The sequence below is a fragment of the Lycorma delicatula genome, chromosome 9 (genome assembly GCF_047948215.1).
Source record: "Lycorma delicatula isolate Av1 chromosome 9, ASM4794821v1, whole genome shotgun sequence".
In the NCBI taxonomy this organism is placed as follows: Eukaryota; Metazoa; Arthropoda; class Insecta; order Hemiptera; family Fulgoridae; genus Lycorma; species Lycorma delicatula.
The window spans coordinates 89,758,881-89,777,733 of NC_134463.1; the positions used below are offsets into that span (position 1 = coordinate 89,758,881).

General features: G+C 29.5%; 1 protein-coding gene across 1 annotated transcript in view; it reads right to left on the reverse strand.

The window, feature by feature from the left end:
- Positions 1-17,180, reverse strand: part of LOC142329959 (fatty acyl-CoA reductase wat-like) — a 183,935-nt gene extending 166,755 nt beyond the window's left edge. Inside the window, exon 1 of the mRNA XM_075374945.1 lies at positions 17,150-17,180. The gene's annotated coding sequence lies outside the window, so the exon portion shown is untranslated. The remainder of the gene's footprint in view (positions 1-17,149) is intronic.
- Positions 17,181-18,853: the final 1,673 nt, after the last annotated feature.

Consider the following 18,853-nt stretch of genomic DNA (forward strand, 5'->3'; position numbering starts at 1 on the left):
TATTACTATTATCGTTTTGATTTTTACATACCACCTATTTAAAATTACTGTTTAGTTTTATATGAAAAAATAATTGATATTTTGTCGAATAACATCAATTGTATCTATATTGATTGCTGTCTTTGCAAATGATGAAATATCATTGGGGCTTGTACTATCATTTAGTATATTGGTTGTATGTTTTTTATATTATATATATATATATATATATATGTAAAATTTTGTCTGGTAGCGGTTGGTAATCTTTATCTTTTAACAAATTAATTAGAGATAAAAATATTTTTTCTCGATTTTTTTTTAGAAAAAGCAATTTCAAAAATTTAGTTACAAATTCCAGTCAATAAATGCTTTATTACAACAGGCACCGCACCGTTTTCCATTTGGTGTTTAATATACAAGATTACAAATTCGAGACCTAAACCTAATAAAACATTTAAATATAAAGATATCATAATTCGTAACTGTCTTTTAGATACACTTATTGTTTTGTTATTTAGACATTCTTTATATAAATCTTTGGTGAATGTATTATCTGGTTAGAACTGTAAATTTATTTATACAAATGTGTAGATATGAATATAATTGTTCGCAATCTAGTATATAAAGAATATTTATTATAAAAAAAATGTCATTATTTATTTTAAATTTTTATACAATTCAACTACCATTTCATACATATAATCATTTTGATTTACGTTAAACGTAAACGAACTTCTTTTTAAAAGAAGATTTCTTTTGTTTTCTAAATTTTCTTTTTGATATATCAATTCATAAGCAATATTATGCAATATATATCACGCTGCGTTTTTATACTGCCAATTACGTATAGTTAATTTGGTCAATTTTTCCATATGTTCAATGTAATTTATATTTAACGTTCTATTTTTACTTTTAAGTTTATAATCAATAACGTTTACAGTTTCGTGTAATTTTAAATATAAGAGTGTAAGATATTCAGATATATTGTTTGTAGAATCATCATATTTTTCTGAAATATCTGCAATCCGTAAACATGAGATCATTTTAATACATAATTACTGATATAATAATTAAATTATAAAATGGTTTTTGAACGATTGATGAAGTTTGTAAATAATTTATTTTTTACATGCAGTTGAAATACAATAAAATAGTACATATTAAATGATGAATGTAAATTTTTAATAGCAATTTTTAACGCCATCATTTTCAGTGTTAATGATTCATTATTACCTTTTGGACTAACTTCATATATAGTGTTTGGCTACCTGTAATTCCGATTAGCTGAAGTTTCTAAATAATGTATCATTTATTTCATCAGCCTGAATTCCGGCCGATGAGATAATTTAATATTTTCAACAGATTTTTACAAAAAGTAAACAAATAGCATTAAATATGACAAGTTTAAGTTTATTTTTACTATTATTGAAAATGATTCTTTAACCAAATCCGAAGCCGGAATCCCGACCTTGGCTTTTTTTCATCAAACGGAACCATGTTAACAAAGAGATAATTATTAGATTAGATTATTACTTTTTTATATTTATGTTTTTAAATAATATGTCGTCTTAAATTTAAATATTATATCGTCTAAAACATTTTTTTCATTAATTATATTTTTATTATAACAATATATATGATATTTTTCCAAATTAGAAGTATTATAAATATCTAAAATTTTCATGAAATTATTACGATTGTATGTATGACCGTATTCTATTATATGTTGCCGGCTCTATATAAAAATGAATTAAAAAAAACATATTTTGGGAGCATGGATGAAATGAATGGTAAATTATTGTGTTATTTAATATATCTTTACGATATATTTCTAATTTTATTTTGTTATCTGTTTTATTATTATGTATTTTTATATCCAAAAAGTTTAAATAATTATTATTTTCTATTTCCATTGTAAATTTTATGTATTTATCAATTTTATTAAATTGATTTAATATTACATTTGATTCATTTTTAACATTTTCATTATATATATAATTATAGTGTCATCTACATAACATTTATACAATAGTATATTATGTTGTGACAACATTTTATTGATATAAGAATCTTTTAAAAATTGCAGATATATCTCTACCAAAATTGCCGACCACGGTTCACCTTGGTGAACCGTGGCAATTGGTTGTCTATAACATTGATTTTTAAAAGCTTTTATTTAACTCGCTTTAAGAATAATCAAATCTTGCAACTGCTATATCTTTTGATCTATCGTATGATAATCAATGAAATTTGGTACACGTATGTAACTTCGATGACAATACAGCACTGCGGTGTCGGAATTTGATATGAGTGGGTGCATTTTCCCAGATTGTTACTTGTAGCTAGTCAGTCTCAACTGGAGAGGTTCTAGCAGACCTTTCCGCCTCCTCGTGTCGTTATTGAAAATGAAAATGAAAATGAAAATGAAGATTAATTGTTGTAAAAATAAATGTTGTGTTGTTTTAAATAAATTATAAAAATTGCGCCACGCTTTTATTTAACTAAATATTTTCATTACTTTTAATTTTAAAATTTAATAATTATTACATTTATTTATTGGTTATTTATTAGATATTTATATAATTTATTTTTTACTTTTAGTACATTTTTATATTTGTTAATACATTATACTTTTTTGTTTAAAATTCTCAATTTGATTTAATTCTTATTTTTTACTTTTTAGAGGGTTTTTCTAATTTGTTTCCTTTTTTTATTAATGTTAATATTAATATTAGTTAAATAAAAGCTTTTTTAAAAAATAATCAAATGTAATCAAATATATTTTTGTAATTTTTTTGTTGTTGTATTTTTTGGAAGTAAAGTTACAGTATATTACAGCATATTTTTATCATATTAATTAATTCATTTCTGTGATTATTTATTTCATTATTGTTATTCAAATGTTCTTTAATGGTAGTTAAAGTTTTATTTAAATCTATATTAGAGCACATATTACAAATATCTAAAGATATGCATTTTGTGTTATTGTTTATGTTATAAGTGTTATTTAATTTAATTGAATTCTTTAATAAATTATCTAAAAATTTACTTAAAAAATATACTGATGAATTTGTAAAAGCTATTAATGGTCTTATCGGTGCGTTATTTTTACGTATTTTTGGTAAGGTCTTCATATATGTCGCGTAATTATTAATATTTTTTTGTTTTATCATCCGGGATAACATACTTTGTTTTATTAATTAAACTTTTGATTTTATTTATATATGTATTTGTAGGATTTTTGATTTTAGAATGACTTTAATCGATATATGGTATGAACAAATAAAAGATAATTATTCTTATAGTATTTTTGGTAATTTAAAATTAATTATAGATACTAATACGGGGTTTTTTTAACGCGACAAAGTTACGTCATAATGGTGGGAAACGATTTGCTAATTGGTATTGTAATAAGGATTCAAAAGAATTAATTAAATTTTATGACGATAAAGCGATTCTTCAGATTCGAGGAATCGCTTATACGATTAAAGGTGATAATAATGATGATGAAACAACTAAAATTATTGTCGGTACATACGTTTATAAAAAATTATTACTTAATATTGCTTCGTGAGTATCAAAAAAGTTTTATGAAAAACTTTATGATATAATACACTTAAACAGTAATGTAAAAAATTTAAAACCATGACCACACCATATTTGTCATCACTTTTTCCACATGATGAGAAAGATAATTTTAAATAAACGTCAAGCTAATGATGACATTTATGAGTCTAATATGAGTCATGAGTCTAATATTATGCTATTTGCGTTCGCTACATTGAACCCTGAACAAACACTACAACGCTAAATTGAACGCAACGTTGATCGTGAACGCGTTCAGTGCTTTATTGTAAAATATGAAGATCTGCCAAGCCTCTGCTAAACTACAATCAGAATTAGACGTGATCCGGCGCCATCATCCTCAAACACACACACACACACACACACACACACACACATGTGCGCTCGCTCGCGCGCCCCCCCCCACACACAGTTATAGTTATTTATTAAATTGCTGATCTACAGAGTTATCCTTAAACCTGTCTAGACGTATAGGATCCAGAAATATTGTGATAATTCAAAGATTCCAAAATAAATTGGTGAGGACCATAACAAAGGCGCCATGAATTGTTTGTGTTAGAGAAATTCATGATTATCTACGATTACCATCTGTTTACGAAGATCCAAAAAATTAAATCTCCGTACAGAGGTTAGACAAACACGTAAATTGCTTGACAGTAAATCTACTGGACAACAGAGAGCGTATATCAGTCGACTGATACGTTTCCGTGGACTGGACCTGGGAGATGTAATTAGTTGAGTGATCTGGAGAAGGAATCTAGCATTGGGAACACAGGATAATTCTGTCATGTGTAGTGAACGTCACTTTGATAGTCTACAAATTACAGCTATTCATATTTACCGACGAATATTTGTTTTATCTATAGTGTTATTTTCATATTGGTTGTATTGATGACATTGTTTTATTTTTATTTATTTTTTTACTTTTTCTTCCTGTAATTTATTTATTTCTAGTGCTATGTTAAATACTGAACTTGGATCATGTATACAAGTGTTTTTCCTACATACGAGTATGAGGTTGAACCTTTGTAGGTTTTAATGAGGGGTTTCGTCAGGGACTTCTCTTCACATGATTATCATAAATCAAATTTTCTTATGGTTCGCTATGAGGTACCGATTGTAAATGCTAACACATAGACAAAAATAATTGTTTTAATTTAATTACATTTTCAATTAAATAAATAATTAGTTAAATAAATGTAATATATTTTAATTGATATAAATTCCTGGTATTTAAATAATTTGTTGTTCAATCAGTAAATAAAGATACATAAAAAAGATAATCTATAGTTATTAATCGTACTGTAGGTTATTTTCCAACCTTCGTGGCGGAGTAAAACTATCTCAACCTTTTATCCAGAAGGTCCCAGGTCGAATTCCGGCTAGGAATGCCATTTTTCGTACTCTAAAAAATACTTTATACACTTATAAGATTATTTGATGACTATCTTAATGATATATTGAAACTAGAATCAGTATTATTTAAAAGATTGCATTACAAAAGTGCGTTAGTAATTAATGTTTAAGTTATATAAAATATTCCTTAATTAATTATAACCTTAATCTTAATGGATATTAATTAAATTAATTTTTGTGGTAATGAGTGTTTAATAATAGTTAAAATGGAACAATATAAATATCTATAACGGTTTGCTCGAGTTTGTTAACGGCCAAAATCGGACAATGGGGGGTGCAAATAGTCGCTTTTTCGAAAAAAAATCACTATAACGTTTTTATTAAGTAAATTATTGAATTCGTTTAAAGTTTCTACGATTCTTTAGATAAAGGCTTAAAACTTCTATAAGTAAAAGTTTTTGATATCACCAAAAGCTCAGGGGGTGGAAAAAATGGTCAAAAAAAAATATCATATCTCCCTTAATAGGCACAGTATCGAATCAGTTTAAAGTGGTCGTTAGTCCTCTAAACATTACTTAAAACCTTTGTCTGAAACAATTTTTGATATGACCAACCCTTACGGCAAGGGATGACCAAAATATTGCTGGAATTTGTTAGAAGACGGGGCTTGTCGTATGCTAAATCTGTGAAACCTTTTTTTCACATGCAACCATTGTTGTTTTAAGTAAATTTGTAATTTTTCTTAACTTAAAGGTAGACATTTTTTATCCCTTCCTTACACCGGTGAAATCTTTTTTAACCTTTTTATAAATTTAATTATATTAATTTATTAATAAATTATTAACCTGTGATTGTAAAAAATAAAGTTTTACAATAAATAATAATTCATTAATAACAAAAAATAGAAATATGAAAAAAATCAGAATTTATTAGTGAAATAAAATTTTATGTACTTTTCGTTTTAAAAAAAGGAAATGAAGTCGGATTGGAACCGATGTACCTTCTCCTTGTAAGAGCCAAATATTTTATTAATTAAAATTTTATTTGGCTATAACTCTAGAACTAATGAAAATAAGAACCACTTATGATATATCGTTGAAAAGCTCTTAATGAGGGATTATTACTTCAGTTAAGAAAAGGTTCAAAATCCAAATGTTTTTGATTTTGAGCTTTTTTGAACATTTTGGTCAAGTCGATTGCTGTCATAAAGGGAGGTGCACAATTAGATGTTACATCAGTCCTAAATCCAAAATTTCAACATTCTGTGCCTAATCGTTTTTTGATTTATGCGAGGTACATACGAAGATACGTACGTACAGACGTCACGCCGAAAATTGTCAAAATGGATTTAGGAATGGCCAAATGGAATTTCCTTTGAAATTTGAAAACCGAAATTTTTCGCAATCACATTTCTTCCTTTACTTCGTACAAGGATGTAAAAACCGAGATTTATAAGTAACAGTTAATTATTTTAATTGGTCCCAAATTATTTTTGTTGGTAACTGATTCCTGGTTATTGAATTCACTGCTGTAAAAATTCGATTTTGCACATCTTGAAGTGTAGAAGGCTTTTACCAATTAAGCCTTCTACACAACCCATCTGGTTGGTCTAGTGGTTAACTCCATCGCAAATGAGCTGATTTCAAAGTCGAGAGTTCTAAGGTTCAAATTCTAGCAAAGGCAAAAATAACTTTTTTACGGATTTGAGTATTAGATAGTGGATTCAATTGTTCTTTGGTAGTTGGGATTCAATTAACCACACATCTTAGGAACGGTCGACCTGAGACTGTACAAGACACTACCCTTCATTTACACTCATTTTAGGAAATAATACCTTACGGTAGACCTGAGATTAAACAGAAAAAAACATTATAAGCCTGAAGTAAAAGTTTACTTATATATATATATATATATATATATATATATATATATATTATTGTTTGTATTCTAATGCCTACATATTAAAAAATAGAATTATAAACGCTCTAAAGTATTAATAAATACGAGTATTATTACATTTGCTATTTAAAAATTAAAGAGATCTTATAAAAACAAAATTTATAAAAAAATTCGAATAATACACATGTTATGAAACGCATGTAATAAATTATAATATGGAAACAAGTTTAAATTTAATATTATATTATACTATAATAAAATACGAATAGGATTGGGCAGCTTACACTTTAATATCAATGCATCACTTTATATTTAAATGACTTGAAAATAATGCCGTGATATTTCATAATTAAAGGTCCCCGATGTTTCTAACATAAACGAGGTCATGGTTTTAAATTAACTTTTACTCAAAATCAGTAAAAGATCTTTAATAATTAAACATAAATTATTGTTTTTATTTTTATGTAAAATATCTACTTTTCAAACCGAATGAATTATCCAATTTTAAGGGGGGTGTAAATGGCTGAAACCCCCAAAATTACAAAATATTTTATTTCATTATATTTTTGGACAACCTAATGTTTTAGGTAGATTTTATAAGAAAGCTGCTTATTGTAATGGGAACCATGATTCGACTTACGGAAAATTCCGACATATCTTCGTGTTTTACAACCCCAAATCCTAAAACAACCGTCAGTTCAAAACTTTATATATATATATAATCACTTTCTTGTGGACACGATAACTGCCGTAATTTTGCACTTTCAAATTGATAAATAAAATATAACGACCCATAATCTCGGTCGATTTCGTTAATGGGCAAAGTCGGATCATGGAGATCGAAATGGGGGGGGGGGGATTTTTCGAAAAAAAACAAAATATCGCTATAAATTTCTTATTAAGTAAAATTTCGAATTCGTTTAAAGTTCCTACTATTTTTTGGATAAATGCCTAAAAAAATCGAAATTTTTGGAATATTAATTAAGGTGCAGGATTAATGATTTCTTATGGTTTTTGACCAGAAAAATCAAATAAAATAGGACTCAGAACCGTATCTGCAGTAGCGTTTTTGAGAAATCTGGGGTGAAAACCAAAAAATTGGGATAAAATAACCTTTTTTTTTTAATTTGACGTACAATAATTTCGTTAAATGGAAAATAAGCACATAAAACTTATAACAAAAATTATAGAGAATTTAACTCTGAAGAAAATGGTGTAAGGTAAGTTGAATAAAACAAAAGTTGGAAAAATTAGAATTTTAATTAGAAACAATACGCTAGACCAAAGTGCATTGTACGTACCAATTTATAATAAACGTTCAAAATGAGCCTGCCATTTTCAACACATTTGTTGGCGCGCTTCTGTATTCCTTTTGTTTCTCTTTTTAGTTCTTCAGGGCTGTCCTTAAGTTACTCAGCCGCATCCATAATGCGGAAAATTAATTCCTAACGAGAATTTACTTTTGTTTTGGATAAAATATTTCCCAACTATCCCCAGACGCAAACTTCTAAAGGTGTTAGATCAGGAAATCTTAGTGGCCAGGGATATACGATGTCTTTCAAATAAATATTTAGCATTTTTATTTAAAATGTTTTATTTAAAATCGTATCACTTTTCCGATCCATTTTGGGTGTTCTGTTTCTAATTAAAGTTGAATTTCTCAAATTTGTGTTTAATTTTAATATACATTATTTACATCAATTTACTCAGAATTAAATTCTCTACAAAACTTCACACTTTTTTTTTTGTTTATTAGTAAATTAACAAAGTTTTTATTCCAGACTTAAAAAAGTTACCGGTGTTCTTTAGTGGTTGGGTTTCAATTAACCACACATCTTCTGAGACCTGAGACTGTACAAGACTACACTTCATTTAAATTGATACATATCATCCTCATTCATCCCATTTAGTCTCCGGAACCACTGTAAGGTGGTTCCGGAGAGTAAACAGAAAAAGAACGACCTAAAAAACTGTATTTTTTCATAAAACATTTTCGTGTTTTATTCCGTTTTTCTTAAAACCTAAGTGAGATAGAGATCTGGGTTCACTTTTATTCAATTTCATAGATCAAAATCATTAGGAGGAACTAAATTTGCCCCTCGTTTTTTAACACAAGAATTTTAGTACGGTTTAATTTCATAGAGGGAGCAGAAGCAGGGCTAAGTTTTTGGCGAGCCAAAACTCGCTAACGAACTGTTTCTTGACCTATGTTTATATGACCTTTTTTTCTTATTTTTGGCTATAGAATCATCTCTCGAGAGATCGCCGTGCAATTTGAATCATTTTGTGTACACACACAATATATATATATTTGTCTTGTCATTTGACTGGTTTGATGCAGCTCTGCAAGATTTCCTATCTAGTGTCAGTCGTTTTATTTCGATATATCTCCTACATCCTTCATCCCTAACAATTTGTTTTAGATATTCCAAACATTGCCTGCCTGCAAAATTTTTCCCTTGTACCTGTCCCTCCAATATGAAAGCAACTATTCCAGGATGCCTTAATGTGTGGCTTATTAGTCAGTTTCTTCTTTTAACTATATTTTTTCAAATGTTTCTTTTTTCATCAATTTTCCGCGACACTTCTTCATTTGTCACTTTACTCGTCTGATGTTTAATATTCTCCTATAACATCACATTTTAAAAGCTTCTAATCTTTTCTTCTCGGGTACTTAGATCGTACAAGTTTCACTTCCATATAAAGCTACGCTCCAAACATATACTTTCAAAAATGTTTTCTTGACGTTTAAATTAATTTTTGATGTAAAAAATTATATTTCTGAATGAAGTCTCGTTTCTCCTGTGCTATTCGGTATTTTATATCGCTCCTGCTTCGTCCATGTTTATTAATGCTACTTCCCAAATAACAAAATTCTACCTCCGTAATCTTTTCTCTTCCTATTTTATATACAGTGGCCCATCTACATTATTTCTACTACATTTCATTAATTTCGTTTTGTTCTTGTTTATTTTCATGCGTAGGAGTTCGTACACGCCGTTTATTGTTTCTTCTAAATATTTTTTACTCTCAGCTAGAATTACTATACCATCAGCAAATCGTAGCATCTTTATCATTTCACATTGTATTTTACTCCGGATCTAAGTTGTTCTTTAACATCATTAACTGCTAGTTCTATGTAAGGATTAAAAAGTAACGGGGATAGGAAACATCCTTGTGGGACTCCCTTTTTTATTACGGCTTCTTTCTTATGTTCTTCAATTATTACGGTTTGGTTCCTGTAAATGTTAGCAATTGTTCTTCTATCTCTGTACTTGAAACTTAATTTTTTTAAAATGCTGAATATTTTATTCAAGCCTACGTTATCGAATGCCTTTTCCAGGTCTACAAATGCCAAGTATGTTGGTTTGTTTTTCTTTAATTTTCCTCCTACTATTAATCTGAGCGCTAATATTGCTTCCCTTGTCCCTATACTTTTCCTGTAACCAAATTGGTCTTCTCCTAACACCTCTTCCCCTCTTCTCTCATTTCTGCTGTACAAATTCTATATATATGAGAAAATTGATAGATTATTTAAAATGCAAAAAAAAAAAAATTGCGTCAGTTATTTAAATTAAGACAAGAAGTCATTTTTTTCAGATTCGAGTTTGATTGATTAAACAAGCATGATTCGGTAAAAATCTCATTATTTTTAATAAAATTCCATATAATAATTACATTTTGAAATATAATAAAGCAAGTAACAATAAACAATATTCACGAATACATATTTTTTAATTTGAATTACTTGCAAATAATAATTTTTTAATGAGTTAATAATATGGTTGAATTATAATTTAAATCCAAGGTTTTTTTTTAAATTAAATATAGATTAAAAACAGCGTTTTTAGAATTTTAATCGATTAAATTCGTTAGATAACCTGAATAATATTAAATAATATTAATTCTAACTTTATTACAGTAATTTTTTTTAATGGTTGAGTTAACCTATTATATAATACATAATAAAATCTACATATTTAATTATTTTAATGAACCTTAGGTTTTAATATTGAAATATTCGATAATTTAATTTAATTTTTTTTTATGTCGTTGAAATAATTACATTAAGTTTAATAATCCGATAAATATAGGTCTGTTATATTTAAAACATAAATATAAATTATAATGGCAAAGTTTAATTTTTTCTCTTGTCACAATAACGATCTTTTCGTTGTATAATTACGTGATTAATGTAATTAACATTATTTTCGAGTAATAATTAAATTATACTTAGTAATACTTTTAATTAGAAAATTGTTATACTCACGACTTCGTATATGTTTATGTCCTTTCAAAGAGGATTATTTCATTATTTTTTTTAAAATTTCGTTAATTTTTACTCAAAAATATATTTATTAATATATTTGTTAATTACAATAATGAATGAAAATAATGGAAAATAGTTATTTTGAAAATAAATACAGTAACATTACCTTTGTAATTAAATTTATGCTTATATACTAATTGGTGAAAAAAGTAATTCTAGGAATTTCTTTTACCGAAAGCGAGCAAATCTTGGCTTATATCAGCAGTGATGTAAGCCAAGATAAGAAACAGGTACTCAAGGATTACACAACGTAAACAACAACAAATGGATGGAAGGAATTCAATCATTTTGTGTATTTACACAAATAAAAGAACTCAAAAAGCACTACCTACTATTCAAAAAGATATCTACCTAGAGGTGTTGCAAATTTCTTGTAACGCTTTCTGGAGCTCACTAAAAAAAGGAGGAAGAAAATAAAAAAAAAACAAAAAAATACTTGAATATTCCTGTGTACGAAGGTTATGTTCTTCTACTTTCTTCTTTATTTTTATCAGTAGGTGTTCTGAAAGTTTATTATATTCTTCGTGAATCACTCTGTATATAATAAACATTAAATAAAAAATATTATGAATTGTAAGTGTTGCTGAAAAAAATAAAGGCGGAGAATTCTCTTAAATCGGTCAATTTTTTAACGAAACGATTTAACGAAACGAGTCGATTGAAATTAATTGAAATGTAAACTTTAATTAATTTTTTTATAACTTGTTTTATTAGACGACAAATATTTTAGATAAATTACGTGTACAGCGTACACAGGAGCGATATTTAAGTATGGAAACAGCTTAATACTGCATATCTTAGAGGTATATCTAAGAGGTATTTGGAGGAAGAAAGATATGGGGTTCAACAAAGCTAATAAAAAGTCTGCATTATGGTGGGTTTTTAATTTTTGTCCGCCATATTGGATTCGCCATATTGAATCAAACTTAATTTTTTTAAATAGGAAGGTGGACTTATGACACATGATTTCAATTTAAAATTTTACAAGAAAAATAATGGTGAAACTTGATTTTCTGTTAATACCTGTATTATCGAATTAAAAGTATTCAAAGTTGGAATGACGGAAAAATCGCGTTAACAATAAAACAATGTAAAACACGCTGCATAAACAATTTTTTTGCATTTTACATCATTCATAATGCATACAATAACGAACTTTAAACAGTGCTATAATATTGATAAACAAAACAATAACTAATAAATATTAACAAAAAAAAAAAAAAAACAAATTAAACGGCTATATCACCTGATATTATTTACTTTAAATATTACAATATTTGTTTTAAAATTTTAAATAAATCTTTCGATCGTAAGTTACTAATGAAATAAATTTTGAAAGCGTAATAAATGTACAAAATGCTTCCCATCGACAGCTTGGCGGCATGCTAACCTCAAGTAATACCCGTTTATAACTTGTATCATGTCTGGTGATATACGACCAGATTCGTCAATTATTCTTTTTAATTCGTCAATTAAACCGAGTGAGAGTTCATAAGTACCTACGTGTTTTGTTTGATGAGAAGTTGCTGTTTAGCAACCACATTAAGCAAGTAGCGGCGAACGCCATCTCAGTGATGCACAAACTTAGTAGGATTCCTTGGAAATACTATGGGTTGTCGGGCCGTCAAATGTACAAGGTGTCTTTAAAAGCATCACCTGTTACGCTGCGCCCGTTTGGGCGCATAGGTTGTATATGAATAGAGCACTTCTTCAAAATTTAAGGAGTGCCCAGCGCAGAGCCTTATTGTATGCACTGATATTTTTAAAACAACCTCCTACGAGGATACCACCGTATTGGGAAAGGCTCTCACAATCGATTTAATGGTAAATGTTCGGGCAGCCATGTGGAAATTGCGAAGAGGTCGGGAGGCCGAGGTATTTGGGATGCGGTTTCGAGCTGGAGAAGTACCGGAGCGGAAAGGTGATCACAATGACCGGATATAAATTTCGTTCAGTTACCCATCATCCGGCTGCGGAAGAGGCTGCAGAGCCTCGCGATGGATGCATGGCAGCTGGAATGGCACACCACGACTAAGGGAAGAAGATACTTGTATAAATTTGTACAGGATCTGGGGGCATGGTGTGCCTCGAGCTTGTTTTGTAGGGCAACGGATACCCAGGTGCACACCCAGCATATTAATTTAAACCAATATCTGTTTTGGTTCCGTCTGGCAGCTGATGAGCTGTGCTTCTGCGGGAAGGTCCAGTCAAACTGACACTTGATGTTTGACTGCCCTGCTCTTCGAGGGGGGCAGAGCTCGGGTTACCCTGGAGTTAGAGGTGAAGGGGAGAATTAGCCACTCACAAGCGGCAAGTCAATGTGGCGAATGCCGCATTGTCGGACCGTGTGGGAGTTCCTTGATGCGATTGCTTTGTTCAACCGACATCAGTAGTTTACTTAAGGGAAAAGACTCCTACCGCACTGCTGTGGGAAGCCAACCGAGAGATATGCATGGCTGACCACCAGTCATTAAGGCTTCAAGCGCCTTTAATTTGGTTGACAGGTACTTGCTGGCATTCAGCGACCTAGGCGTGGCAGCAAATTACTGTCTAGACGAAATAAATTTTAATTTATGGATGTCACATATATTTTTAGTAGTTGTCAGGGTGCGTCTACCCATTTTAGCAAATATATGACAAGTGAGCAGTTGGGACACGTAAGCCGGTAATGTACGGCACCGCGCTTAGTCCGCTCACGCTGTTAGGTAGTTAGGTAAGCTCTAGGAGCTATTTAGGATACTGGTCGCCAAACTATTCGAGGCTCAGTAGCCGTTTGTGGCACAAACATTCGGTCTTATGCTTTAGGGGGACCGAATGGGGTGGAGGCCGGAGAAATGCCAAGCAAACCAATTAATTCATCAGTTCTGCAGATTTTTTTTGTAAACATTACATTTCAGGTACCCGCAAAAAAAAAGGTAATCCAGAAGAGAAAGGTGTGAGGATCTAGCAGGTCATTCTACGGCTCCTTTATGACCTTTTCAGTGATTTAGAAATTGTTCATATAAAATTTGTGGTGCTCTTAGATAATAATGAGGTGGTGCACCGGTATATGAAATTAAATTTTATAAGTTTTCATTGCGAATATGTCTGATGTAGGCTAATTTATGAACATGAAAACTTCTTTTAATTTGTATTTAACAAAAATTGACGTTATAAGTTCTTTCTAGAGGTTAATTTTTAACAAATATCCTAAAATTATAAAGTAATTTTAGTTTCGTTCATGTTGTCGTGATTGGTGGGATATTCATAGAATTTATGAAATATATTAAGATATTTAAAGTCTACTTTTCTCGAAATAGATATATTTTTGTTTAATTGAAATTAAACTTTCATATTATGTGGCAAAGCGTGATAATAAATAAGTAAAAGTAGAAAATCCAATTTTTTAATGTTTATAATTGGAATTAATTATGTGAAACAATAATATTGTATTAGAAATTTACGATCTTTTGTTTATTTTTTCGGTATATTGGTGTTTAAAAAGTTATTTTATAATTTAAGTATGTATGTTTATATCTATACTATTATATAAAGAGGAAGAGAGTTTTTGTTTGTTCGGGATAAACCAGAAAACTACACGATCAGTCGCAACCAAATTTTTACACGTTTCTTGGCATAATTAAGAAGGTTTTTAGATATATATCATCTCAAACAATTTCGAAAAACGAACCGATCTATTGCTTTCAAATTTTCAGGATACATTTGTATTACACCATGGAAGATTTTAAGCCACAGACTGAGACCGTAGCTCCCTTGAGGGTTAAAATATTGAAAATATTCATTATTTCTTCACCACCAAGGAGGCGAAATTGTAAACTGAAGATATTCATTAAGGAAAAAAAGATTAATTCTTTTACTATATTATTATATATTTCTGCCTCCATGGCAAAGAAATAATTAATTTTTCGTCTTCAAAAAGTGTGTGTACTTTAGTTACCACACCTACTATTATTCTGTCTTTTGTAATTTAGTTTCAGATTTCTATAAAACCTGAATAATTTAATTGTTATTTATCAGTATTAATCTCACAATCATGAGGATAACAAACAGTGCGGGGGTCCGGTAGAGAAGCCTCGTGGGTAGACGAGAATGGCGACCCAAGCGAGCTCTGCGGATATCCAAGGCGCTGTCTTCCTGCAACACGGGAATGGTAAACGAAGCGACCTCTGCGGCCCTGGGATAGATCTGTGACCCGGGGTGGCCCTGAGGAGCCTCTAATTTTGCTCCGGGCTTCGCCTGGGCCGACCTGAGTCCTGAGGGTCCAAGTTCTGGCTAGTCGGGCCGGACCCCGAATTTATTAAAATGCCCTTAGCCGTATTAATAATATTTCCGTAAAAGATAACACCGAATGTAAAATTCTAAAAATCGATAATTTCAAGACTTGTTGGTTAATAAAATTATACGCTGATTTCTATTTTTGCCTTTCATCCAGGAGGTTCTGGGTTTAATTTCCGTCAAACTTTTCAAACGTTACAAAATTAGATTCTAATTTCAAAAAAACTGGGTTTACCTTTAATCTTTAAAAATTTTTCATTGCGTTATCCTATAGTTAACGGAGTGAATAAGTAAATGTTCAGTAATAAACAATATTTATAATTAAATTATAACCGTAATTTTTAACCATTTAAATTATACTGAAATTTATTTGAGAATTTAATATTTAAAAATTTAAACTATTATCTATTGTTTTATTACTTCTAATTATTTTTTATTTTATTTTTTTATTCAAATTCATGCAGTAGAATAAAAGTGAATTTTCTCATTCGTTAGTACTGCATTTATCTTCAGTGCATAACGTAATTTTTACCTTTTCTAAAGTATTATTGTTTTGTTTTAAGGAAAACTGATTATAATTTTATGCATTTTTCCTGTTTTATTTCGTAACCATTTTCTCATGCGTATCTTATAATTACATTTATAATATTACCAATTATTTTTTTTCACTTCTATTAAATTAATTAAAAAAAGAGGATTATGATTATAGGCCTATTAAACACTTTCTCAGATCAAATTATTAGGTTTATTTTTTAATTTTCCTAATATAATACATAAGAATTCGATTTAAAAACTTTTTGTACAAATAGCATAAGAAAAAGATTTTAAATTGATTGATTATTATAATATTCGGTACTTACGTATTAATATTTATATTTATATTTATTTATTTTATAAATATAATTTAACCAAACTTAACCTACGCTCGCTAACCTTGACTAATTACACCGTAATTTTTTGAGTATTTATTTAATAAATTCAGTAATTATTGCAATTATTTATTATTTAAATAATCAAAACACTCCTGTTAATTAGTGTTAATTAGCTTCGCGAGCGAAGCGAGCGTAGATTAAGTTTGGTATATATTTATAAAATAAATAAATATAAATAACCATTTATTAAAATTAATAAAGAGACTGTTTTGAATCTATGTTAAACTCTATATCGGCCCATTTTCCACCGAAATCCGATTGACTACTTTGTTTTTAAATAAAGCTGTAGCTGCGGTGGCGTTAATACGTAAGTACCCAATATTCTAGAAGGTGCACCAATTCCCAGATATCTAATGCAGCTTTCTTTATTCAGGATTCTTAGGTATCTCTGTGTCTTATTAATTTAATCAGTTTACCTATTGCTCACTAAATTTATGAAACGTAAATTTAGGATGCGTTTTAATAATAATTTTAGACTTTATCGTTTAATTTATAGAATTGTTAGCATTTAAATATAATTTATTTATAATAACCCTCGAACTATCAAACCTTCTTTACGGGAAGGTTAGAATCAACTATCTGCCTCACTTTCATTCAATAAATTATATTAAAATAATCATTGTAGGAAGAGTTAAATTCTTTCAATTATTTGATATATGTTATATTAATATTGTGATTCAATAGACAATTTAAACGACGTTAGGAGGAAAATATATAATTGTTCTAATTAAAACTATAGTTATATTAATTAAAAATAGAAACAAAAATATACGTAACTTGTTATTCTACTTACGTGTTGAAGCCTGAATGAATTTTATTAAATGTTGTTTATTCACTGTAAAAAAAAAAATCTTGTGTAAATACACACAAATATGATATTTAAAAAAAATATTAACCTATTAAAAAAGAGGGAGGAGGTTTCAACTCGACCTGTATCTATGTTACATTTTTTGACAATTTTCACGGTTAATATAACGACTAAATATATTTGAACCAACTTTTTTGTTTGAAAGGGAATACTTTCCTGGTAGTCCCGCATACAGAATATATCACGAAGTTCTCCCGGGACTTTCATGCCCTATTTTAGTGGTGAAAATAATAGAGAACGTTCATATAAACATATGTCCTAACATACTTCGTTTGCGAGTTACGGATACTGAAAGATTTCAGCTACCTCGGTGAACTGAGGTCGTACTGAAATTTTCAGGACGTTAATTAAGGAGCAGATTTAGTGATTTCTTATGGACTTTGACCTGAAAAATTGAATGAAATAGGTCCCAGAACCGTATCTGTAGTAGTTTATAAAAAATATGGGGTGATAATCAATAAATTGGGGTAAAAAACTCTTATGTTGACGTAAAATAACTTTGTTACATAAACAAAACTTGTAGAGAATTTAATTCTGAACAAAATGGTGTAACATAGATTGAATAAAACAAAGAAAATTTAGAAAAATTGGAATTTTATTTAGCAACAGTACATTAATACATTTTTCAGAGAAGTACTTTTTAACGTAAACAAAAACCAACTCTTTTGGTGATGAGAAAAATTTGTAAAAACAAAATTTACTGTTAAAAATTGCCGTTAAAATGTTTAAAAAAACTGGAAATTACAAAATGAAAATAAATAAAAATTATTTAGGTAATAATTTTTTTATTATTGACAGAAATACAATAAATTATTTGAAGGATTGTTATTCCAACGTTGGCAATAAAATAAAAACATCTGATCAACAATGCGCGATATTTTATTAGTGTTTAAATAATTCTGTAAGGTACATTAAGTAGACTGGGAACTGTTCTATCGTTAACGGAGGTTTTCTGTGAATTTTAGTTTGAACGTGATCGGTTCGCCTTTGAAGTAAAGACGTACTTATTTACAACAGAGGAATAAGCTGAAATTATAATCATTTTCGGGGTGTGTGTAATGGTAATGCTGAAGCTGCTGCAGTGGAATATGAAACACGTTTTTCGAATTGCAGGATTCTAGATCCGAAAATAATTAACGCGATTTTTTGCAATCTTCGGGAAACAGGTTCACTACCCGTTACGAACGATCTATCCAACAGGACGCTGTTATTGACGAAATTATTATCGATGCAGTACAGTGCAGTCCGGGAGTCAGTATACAATGTCTTTCTAAGCGGATCAGAGTTTCAGCATTGGATGGTTTGGAGTTAAACAAAAGAAGTCTTATCCTTGACATAAACATTCTGTTCAACATCTACAGCCAGGAGACGGTTCGCTACGCTTGGACTTCTGCAACTGGTGGAATAGAAATCGCAAGGACGTTTTGTTTACGAACGAGACAAATTTCACTCGAGATGGTGTCAACAAGTTACGCAATGAGCATGCAAGGGCAGAAGTAAATCCTAACAAAACGGTGGAAGGCAATTTTCAACACCAATTTAGCGTCAGCGTATGGTGCAGTCTTCTTCACAAACAGATGTTTGGACCGTTAAAATTACCTGGCTGCTTAATTGCTGTGGTCTACTTCC